The sequence below is a fragment of the Oryzias melastigma genome, unplaced genomic scaffold (genome assembly GCF_002922805.2).
Source record: "Oryzias melastigma strain HK-1 unplaced genomic scaffold, ASM292280v2 sc00260, whole genome shotgun sequence".
NCBI classification, from domain to species: Eukaryota; Metazoa; Chordata; class Actinopteri; order Beloniformes; family Adrianichthyidae; genus Oryzias; species Oryzias melastigma.
This window is the reverse complement of record NW_023416894.1, coordinates 73,906-84,450: the sequence shown is the minus strand read 5'-3', so window position 1 is coordinate 84,450 and position 10,545 is coordinate 73,906. Positions and strand designations below refer to the sequence as shown.

Sequence of the window (10,545 nt, the reverse complement as noted above, 5' to 3'; positions counted from 1 at the left end):
GGAGGTCTCTGGTCTCTAACCCCACGAGTAAGGAAGAACACTGTATTTCTAAAGTCTCAGCTTTTCTTTAAAGTCAGATATGTCATTGTCCCGACAATGTAACTGCATGACAGGTATGGGCTGCAGACTCCTCGTCAAACTCCTTTCTGTCTACGTGGGTTTAGAAGGCGTTGTCATCCTCAAAATAGACCAATCAGAAGAAAGCCGGTGCAGCCCTCTGTCTCCACCCCCAATGGACTCTCTGCACGGAGCTGTGTGACGTATTTCCGGTTTCGAATTAGACCGCTTACTCTCTTCCGGCTGTAGCTAACTATATGAGTGGACTTGGCAAATCTCTGTGTACTTTCCCTGGTATTGGTTTATTTTCATTATTTCTTACATTGTATGGTAGTTTATGATTTTGTGTATACTAGAGCTGTCAGGCGATTTAAATTTTTAATCGCGATTAATCGCATTTGTCCCGAGTTAACTCGCGATTAATCACAAATTATTATGTGGACTTTTTTTAAGGAAAAAAATGTGTGCTTCGTGGAATTTAGCAGTTCTACATTAATTATGAAAACAAGAATGACAAAATTTATAGTTTTCATCAGAAATACTTTATTTTGTAACATTGAATTGAGATACACTTTCTTAACAATAAAAGGCTGTAACATAAAATGCCTACTTTTCTTTTAATTTTATTTTAATGATCACATTTTTACTATTTCTTTTGATTGTTTCTTTTAATGTTTTATGTAAAGCACTTTGAATTGTCTCTGTACATGAAATGTGCTATACAAATAAACTTGCCTTGTATCATGGAGCAACCTGCTACTACCGTCTCCAGTCACCAGAGGGAGCGCTCACCAGAGTTCTGAGTTCACCACCTGCCATCACCTGGACTCATCAGCTCAGCTGTTCCCCATCACCTCATCACCTCCTCAGCTTATAGTCCGGCTCCACACTTCACTCTCTGCGAAGCTTTGTTTGTGCCACCCTGCCTGCATCTCTGAGCGTTTACTCCTGGACCTGACCTTCTGCCTCCGACCCTGCTACTCTGATTGCCTGCCGCCTGCCCCTGACCCTCGCCTGGACTCTGACTCCTCTTCTCGCTCCTCTCGGATGCTCCCATGCCCGTGTATGACCTCTGCCTGTCTGACCCTGCTTATTCTGTGGACTGTTAATAAACCTGCTGCACGTGGAACCAGCTGTCTGCCTGTTTGTGACACCTTGCCTTGCCTAACAAAACCCCAAGTGCAAGTGAAGGGCATTTTAAATTCAAAATTTCAATCATTGTTCAGTAAAATAAAATAAAAAAACATCAAAAATAAAATTTCCATAACACTTTCATGTTCATTTTTGTCAGGACCAAATCTTTTCCTCCTCTGCTGAATTGCAGTAATAAATGACATAGAGATTTATCCTTTCGAATTAACTTTTTGTTTTTTTAAAACATTAAAGACTGAGAAATACAAATGTAGCCACGAGGGGGCCCAAGCCAGGGTCTCATTGTGCCGGCCCCAAGCCCGGATAAATAGAGAGGGTTGTGTCAGGAAGGGCATCCGACGTAAAATCTTGCCAAATCAAATATGCGAATCAGACCTACGAAATCCATACCGGATCGGTCGAGGCCCGGGTTAACAACGACCGCCATCGGTGCTGTTCACCGACAGGGTGCCGGTGGAAATTGGACTACTGTTGGTGGAAGAAGGAGAGGAGGAAGGCGGGTTCGTAGGGAGAGAGAGAAGAGGAAAGTCACTAGTGTTGGACTGAGAGTTGGGACTTTGAATGTTGGAACTATGACAGGAAAGGGTAGAGAGTTAGTGGACATGATGCAGAGGAGAAAGGTAGACATACTGTGTGTCCAGGAGACCAGGTGGAAAGGTAGCAAGGCTAGAAGTTTAGGAGCAGGGTTCAAGTTGTTCTATCATGGTGGAGATGGGAAGAGAAATGGAGTAGGAGTTATCCTAAAGGAGGAGTTTGTTAGGAGTGTTGTGGAGGTAAAAAGAGTGTCAGATAGAGTGATGAGTCTGAAGATAGAAATGGAGGGTGTCATGTTCAATGTTGTCAGTGGGTATGCCCCACAGGTAGGATGTGAGCTGGAAGAGAAGGAGAAGTTCTGGTTGGATCTTGATGAAGTGATGATGAGCATCCCTGGAAATGAGAGAGTTGTCATTGGTGCAGATTTCAATGGTCATGTTGGTGCAGGAAACCGAGGTGATGAGGAGGTGATGGGCAGGTTTGGTATCCAGGAGAGGAATGTAGAAGGACAGATGGTGGTTGATTTTGCAAAAAAGATGGAAATGGCGATAGTGAATACATTCTTTGAGAAGAGACAGGAACATAGAGTGACCTATAAGAGTGGAGGTAGAAGCACACAGATAGACTACATCTTGTGTAGACGGTGTAATCTGAAGGAGATCAGTGACTGTAAAGTAGTGGTTGGTGAGAGTGTTTCCAGACAGCACAGGATGGTGGTGTGTAGAATGACTCTGGTGGTGAAGAAGATGAAGAAAGAGAGGGCAAAGGCAGAGAAGAGGACAAACTGGTGGAAGCTGAAAAAAGAAGATTGTTGCATGACTTTTAAGAAACAGTTGAAACAGGCTCTGGGTGGTCAGGAGGTACTCCCAGATGACTGGATAACTACAGCTAATGTGATCAGGGAGACAGGTAGGAGTGTACTTGGTGTGTCATCAGGAAAGAGAGTTGATAAGGAGACTTGGTGGTGGAATGAGGAGGTGCAGGAGTGTATACGGAGTAAGAGACTAGCTAAGAAGAAGTGGGACACTGAGAGGACTGAGGAGAGTAGACAGGAGTACAGGGAGATGCAGCGTAAGGTGAAAGTAGAGGTGTCAAAGGCCAAACAAAGAGCTTATGATGACTTGTACGCTAGGTTGGGTAGTAAGGAGGGAGAGACTGACCTGTACAGACTAGCAAGGCAGAGAGATCGAGATGGGAAGGACATGCAGCAGGTTAGGGTGATCAAGGATAGGAATGGTAATGTGGTGACAGGTGTCAGTGGTGTAATGGAAAGATGGAAAGAATACTTTGAAGAGTTGATGAATGAAGAGAATGAGAGAGAACAAAGAGTAGAAGAGGTGACGGTTGTGGAGCAGGAAGTAAGAAAGATTAGTAAAGGTGAAGTGAGAGGGGCTTTGAAGAGGATGAAGAGTGGAAAGGCTCTTGGTCCTGATGATATACCTGTGGAGGTATGGAAGTGTCTAGGAGAGATGGCAGTGGAGTTTTTGACCGGGTTGTTCAACAGGATCTTAGGTGGTGAGAAGATGCCTGAGGAATGGAGGAGAAGTGTGATGGTGCCCATTTTTAAGAATAAGGGAGATGTGCAGAGTTGTGGTAACTACAGAGGAATAAAGCTGATGAGCCATACAATGAAGGTGTGGGAAAGAGTAGTGGAAGCCAGACTAAGAGCAGAAGTGAACATTTGTGAGCAGCAGTATGGTTTCATGCCAAGAAAGAGCACTACAGATGCAACATTTGCTTTGAGGATGTTGATAGAGAAGTACAGAGAAGGTCAGAGAGAGCTCCACTGTGTCTTTGTAGATCTGGAGAAAGCTTATGACAGAGTGCCCAGAGAGGAACTATGGTATTGTATGAGGAAGTCTGGAGTGACAGAGAAGTATGTCCGAGCAGTGCAGGACATGTATGAGGGCTGTAAGACAGTGGTGAGGTGTGCTGTAGGGGTGACAGAGGAGTTCAAGTGGAGGTGGGATTACATCAGGGATCAGCTCTGAGCCCCTTCCTGTTTGCAATGGTGATGGACAGACTGACGGATGAGGTTAGACAGGAATCACCATGGACTATGATGTTTGCAGATGATATTGTGATTTGTAGTGAGAGCAGGGAACAGGTGGAGGTGGAGTTAGAGAGGTGGAGGTTTGCCCTGGAAAGGAGAGGAATGAAGGTTAGCCGCAGTAAGACAGAGTACATGTGTGTGAATGAGAGGAACCAGAGTGGAAGAGTGAGGTTACAGGGAGAAGAGATAAAGAAGGTGGAGGAGTTTAAGTATTTAGGGTCAACAGTACAGAGTAATGGAGAGTGTGGAAAAGAAGTGAAGAGGAGAGTGCAAGCAGGTTGGAATGGGTGGAGAAAAGTGTCAGGTGTGATGTGTGACAGAAGAGTTTCAGCACAAATGAAAGGAAAGGTGTACAAGACTGTGGTGAGACCAGCCATGTTGTTTGGACTAGAAACAGTGGGACTGAAGAAAAGACAGGAAGCAGAGCTGGAGGTAGCAGAGATGAAGATGCTGAGGTTCTCTTTGGGAGTGACCAGGATGGATAGGATCAGGAATGAATACATCAGAGGGACAGCACATGTTAGAGGTTTTGGAGATAAAGTCAGAGAGGCCAGACTGAGATGGTTTGGACATGTTCAGAGGAGAGACAGTGAATATATTGGTAGAAGGATGCTGAGTCTAGAGCTGCCAGGAAAGAGGTCTAGAGGAAGACCAAAGAGGAGGTTTATGGATGCAGTGAATGAAGACATGAAGGTGGCTGGTGTTAGAGTGGAGGATGCTGAAGACAGGCTTAGATGGAGGAAACTGATTCGCTGTGGCGACCCCTGAAGGGAAAAGCTGAAAGGAAAAGAAGAAGAAGAAGAAGAAAGACTGAGAAATACACTGTGGATAGTTTGACAGTCTGTTACTGCCGCCGCGTTCTCTGGCTGCAGCTCGATGAAGCGACGTGTCCAGCGGAGCTCACGCCATGAATATGCTGGCAGACAGACCGCTATGCTGGGGCTGGATCACGCTCAAACCTCCAGAACATTTAAAACGTCCCCCGGTGCGCTTGCTGTTCGGAACGTCGGGGGTCCGCAGCTCTTGGGACGCGGCGCCGGACGCGAGCCGGTACCACCGGACGTGGTACTGGACGCGAACCGGAGCCGGGTTAGGGTGCAGGAGCTCTCCAGGTCCTAGCGCCGGCCGGTTTTAGCTCACAGCTCGGTGGTTGGAGACCTGCCCATGATCGAGTGAGAGCGGCCGGTGAGAGAGGGGCGGGACGCCCGCGCGCGCGGTATGGAAAGGCACGTATGAGAAAATCCGCGATTAATGCGTCAATAAAATTGTCGGTGTCAAGCACATGTCAGATTAACGTGTTTTTAACGCGACAAATCTGACAGCCCTAGTGTAAACACAATGACATCCAAAAAGGCAAAGTTCGCCTTTCTGAAACACCAAACACCCCACGCTCACAAAACTCTATCATGATCATGTGACTTCTGGGGATGAAACGTAGCTCTGTTAGAACATTTAAAACCTGTTAAACAGAACCTTTTATGTGTAAATAAACTTCAAAGTGACTTTTGGATTACTGATTGTACTCTCAGCTGACGATTAGGAGCTTCTGCCTTCTTCATGGAGCGATAGCAGCGTGCGCTAACGGTAACCTCGCCTCTGTTGAGACGTAGGAAAGGAATCACGTCTCAGACTGAGTCTACCTGACACTGAAAATTACATTTACACAAGTTTAGAAACACTCGGCTGTGGAGTAACTGAAACACAATTAACGGGTCATAAAGATAAAGACAGCGATAATCAGACGTGTCTTTCATGCTAGCTAGCATTAGCCCAAATGAAAAGTGACAACGGTATTAACAAGTAATTTTCTAAATACTGCAGTCAGTTCTGAAGTTTTTTTCTTGGCTGCATGGACCTGGAGGAAAGGTTAAGGTTAGAATTACGGTTCCAGTTTGTGTTTATGCTCCAAATGGTTCCCAATCACAGCCACAGCTGCAGCAGCGCCCCGCGCTCTAGCTGCATGAGAGCTAACTGGACTTCATTAAATACTGCGACGTTTAGCTTTGGATTCACATAAAATACATGAAACAATGCAGCGATCTGTATCTTGACTGCACATATAAAGTGTCGCCAACATGAATGTCCTTCAGTTTTACAGCTGGTCGCACGTAAGCATGCGCTAAAAACATTAGCATTAGCAAGTTACCTTCGACGTTTACTATGTAGGACGACAAATACAATCCCTAACATCATTTAAAGTGACTCTTGTTAGCTCCAAAAGACATATTTTAAAGTCCAAACACTCCGCTATTTCCACATTAACAACAGCCCATGGCTCCGACCGGAATTGACTGAGCATTCAAAGACTGAATGCGGAAGTAGGTCGTGCATATAGCCCATTGTCAAAACTCCTTTTTCACCCACGCGCGCAGAAAAAGTTTCTCCGTAAGAAGAGCCAGAGTCTGCGTGAGCGCACATGACTAAAATGTTGCGCGTGTGCGCGCTCACTGAGCTTCTGCTCCCACACGCGCATCACTCGTGCCCGAGGAAGTGGCTCATAGATGCTCTTTCGCACAAGGACTTTTTCTGCTCGTGGAGGAGAAGAAAGCGCTCGTGAAGCTCTGATTTGTCCATGTGGAATGTTTGATGAGATGGAGATGTCTTATTTTTGCGTGGAGTTTTGACATAACTAAAAGACCATATTCTGCTGTACCAAACATGAAATACTCACCTCTTTGAACCTTGCCTGCCCCCTGTTGGCCATATAATTAACACAAAAAGTAAGAAACATTTCATATTCACAATACCAAATTTTAAGAATTGAGGGAGCTGGACCAATTTTTGTGGTTGATGTCTCCCTGGCCTCCATTGAAACAGCAGCGTTCTGCTGCCATGACTCATAACGATGGCACCTGCAAGCACGTCTCTGTCTATAGCAGCAAATAGGTAAGGGCCAATCCAGCAATATAAATTAAAGCGCAGATCGCTTACGGATTGTGCAAAAAGTAGACCAGACACCAAAATCTAAATATATACTAGAATAGAACTGTAGATATTTATTGTACTGCTCCTTCATATCACCATAGAAATTTGGGGTAATAATTCTAAGAGTTCACTACATCCTCTGTTTATGCTTCAGAAACGAACCATCAGAATTATACATAAAGCCAGTTATCTTGATAACACTAACAATTTAATTTATCAATCCAGAATTTTAAAACTGTATGACCTTGTTGATCTTTACACTGCACAGTTACTATACAGAGCTAGTAGGAAAACATTCCCATAAATATCCAGAAACAGTTCTTAGAAAATGAAGGAGGAACAAACTGAGAGGATGCAGGAACTTCAAGGTCAGATTGATAAGAACCACAAAGAAAAGTTTCTGTGTTTCTGTGTGTGGCACCAAACTCTGGAACAAGTTAAGTAATGAGCTCAAACAATGTTCAAGCATTTATACATTCAAGAAAATGGATAAAGAAACTCTAATCTATGAAGATAAGACGAGTTAAAGATCAACTGGTTTTTGAATAATACCAAATGTCTGAACTTGAATGTGATGAAATAATCAAAGATTTTTCAAATGCAATCAATGAGTTTGTTATGTAATACGCAGTAATGATTACTGAAAAGTTTACAATCAATATGGTATTAATTTCCCTACTTGATCCAAAATATGTAGCAATGATTAAATGATTAATTTAATTATGTGTTCTAATTATAATTAATGATTATTAGATATTGTGTGAATCATTAATGTTTACTGAAAATATATAAGAATTCTTCCAGAGAATGATTATTAAGAACTCTAACGTTACTTTAAAACTGGATTTCAATGTGTAATGATTATTTTTTTGCATCAATATAACATTGATAAGTAATGAGTATTTCATATCTGTTACATGATGTATGATTGATGTTACAGTTTACTGAAATAATGTTTGAGATTAATCAATAATCAACAAGCACTTCACTTTACTATTGGGAATTAGAAGAAAAGAAAAAAATACACAACAACAACCAGATTACATAATTGTGCAAAACAGTGAAATGAAGTAACTAAGCAGGGGTGGGATTATATAAGTTCGCTTCTTCCCACTCCTTTTCAAGCAATCAATCAAACTTTACTGACTTTATTTAACTATCACAAAAAAATTAATGAACCAAATGTGACACAAGTGTATTTTATTTTTGTTTTCTATTTTCTAATCAATGCATTGAATTGTTTCTGTAATGAGTTCGAAATAATTGTGTGTTTTGTCCTGTATTTTTCAATCTAGAAATAAACCAATCAGTCAATCATCAGAAAAATGCCACGAGAACCTGTTTAACCCTTTAACACCTGAGGCGTCACCGGTGACGCTTAAACACGAAATTTTACATACTGTAACTTTTCAACTGTTAACACGATCACTCCAGGAGATTCTGAAGGAGAAAAGAGGCGCTCTTGTGTTAAAGGGTTAAAACCAACCCCCAACACTGGCAGGCGGAACGTGAAGCCAACCCGGAAGTAACAAAACGTTGCAGTACCGGCACTGACCAGAGAGGCTGGTGCTTAGAGTGAGCAAATTCCCGTAGACTCCCATGTTAAAATCCTCATTTTCAGCCCTCTAATAAACCCCTTTAATGCCTGGTGCTTAAAGTTTTTATTTCATCAATGGCTGCATATTTGATCCATGACAACTCTGAGGGGAGTGAATTTTTTTCTAAGTTTGTAATTTTTTTTTAAAACAGCATTTATTTTCGCTTAATGAGGGGGGCGCGGCCTTTGATTGACAGGTGACGATCGCGGTGGATTCTGGGAGCTGTGCTCCTGTGTTTTGCTGGTCTGCTACAGATTTAGCGTTAGCATGAGCGCTCTATTTCGGTTTTTGTCCTGCTGCCGTGCTGTAAACTGTTCTAACACTCTCTGGGAGTCATCTGGTGTCTTTTCTCCGGTAAGTACTAAAAGAATAACTTTATATTTGCCGGAAATAAATCATTAATGTATATTATGATTATGTTGCTCCTCTAAGTCGTGGCCCAGAGGGCATGTGGTCTGTTAGTTGGAACAGAGAGGCAGCACACGTTTTAATATGCTTGTAGCATTTTCTCAAGAGGATTTATTCTTCAGTTACAATATCAACATATTCCAAAATCCACATAACCATGACATGAAATAAACAAATTATCTATTCTCTTTTAATAATAATCAGTCCTTCAAGAAGCCTTTTCTCTGCTTCCGTCAACCACATGCAGTCATGCTTATAACACAGATCTGTTCTCAATGTACACAGATTAAACTAATACAATGTTTTTTATAAAATAATTTTAAACTCTGTATTTAACCAAAATATAAATCTCAGATCTGTTTCCTTTTGTTTAATTTGAAATATATATTTATTTATAATTATTTTAACAAAAATAATTAAATAAAACGTACAGGAATTAAAACCAAAAGGTTGACTGGCACTGTTCCTTCAGTCTTTTAAACTGCCATGTATTCAAATACAGTTACTCACTATCATTACTGGTATTTGGTATTGAACCAAAAGAAATGTACGAAAATCCCAGTTGTTATTGTGGATGAAAACGTTTCATAAAAAATGTCAACAGAAATATATAAAAGTTCCCTGCTTCAAAACTAGTTTCTAGCATATTCCATTCCCAATAACCATGGCCGCTAGCATTAGCGAGTTAGCTTTCAACACTTAACAACACACATCACAAAATTCCTCACAACAAACCTTATAACTCAAACTACATTAACCCAGGTTCTCTGTGATACCTTCAGGCATGATGTTTGCTCATTACTTCTTCCATTTTGTGTTTACTAACCTGTTAGTTGGAACAGAGAGGCAGCACACGTTTTAATATGCTTGTAGCATTTTCTCAAGAGGATTTATTCTTCCTCGGGTGTGCCTCTATTCCACTGCGCGCTGCGCTGCCACCTAGCGGACAGTTTGGGAATAACAATACTCAGAGTTGGAAACGGAACTCTGTGAATAATACTGAAAGTAAATAAATTAAAAATAAAAAAATGTAAGGGGTGTCTGTTTTTTTACTTTTACTTTTTTCCAAGCCTCTACAATTATTTATTTTAGTTCCGGTAATTCGATTTTTTTATTCTCTCAGCAACATTAATATCTATTATGTTTGAAGTTTAAAAAAGAACGTTTTCTCTGTATTTTTATTGATAGTTCTTTTCTTTAATCGCAAAGTTATAAATAAGGACATGATTCAGATCTGTAACACCAGAATCTCTTCATGTGAAGTTAAAATGTGAAGACAGAAAACTTTCAGTTAATAAGAACATATAATTTAAATATTTAATTTTTAACAAATGTGTACATGTTATATTTAGCTTTGTCTTGTGATTCTAATGTATATTAAATGTTATTTTTTTTTATTGTATCTAATGTTTGTCTTGTATGTTCTTCTTCAGGTCTGCTTCTGGTGGTGAGTGGATTTATAATCCAAAATAATCCAGCATTTACATTTAAAGGCAGTAAAATTCTAATTTTAACATATGAATTTGACTCTTGCTGATGTGATTCAATAAAAATAATGTTTAACATATTTGAGTGACCAGTCTCTTATGTTTATTCACTGTTTTAGCATATAGGTCAGACAAAAGGAAATGTGGGTCAAAGTCAGATCTGTACTAAATTTATTTTTGAAGCAGATGAAATGATTCAAAACATAACAAACATTATTAATTAAAAATTCAGAATTAGTTTTTCTTTATTCAAAGTAGGGACCTCTTTACACATGTCATGGTTAGAAAGCATCATCTATGATACTACTGTCTGTTTTTATATTTAAAGAAC

At 40.8% G+C, this 10,545-nt stretch overlaps 1 protein-coding gene and 1 long non-coding RNA gene across 6 annotated transcripts in view; both read right to left on the bottom strand.

The window, feature by feature from the left end:
• The window catches only part of cpz (carboxypeptidase Z), a 39,781-nt gene that overhangs the window by 26,949 nt on the left and 2,287 nt on the right, over positions 1-10,545 (bottom strand). The gene's annotated exons all lie outside the window — the stretch shown is intronic.
• Positions 8,455-9,799, bottom strand: LOC118598255. Its single transcript, XR_004947375.1, has 2 exons — positions 9,554-9,799; positions 8,455-8,774 (listed from the first exon to the last, which is right to left on the bottom strand). It is a non-coding gene; the product is annotated as an uncharacterized LOC118598255 (long non-coding RNA).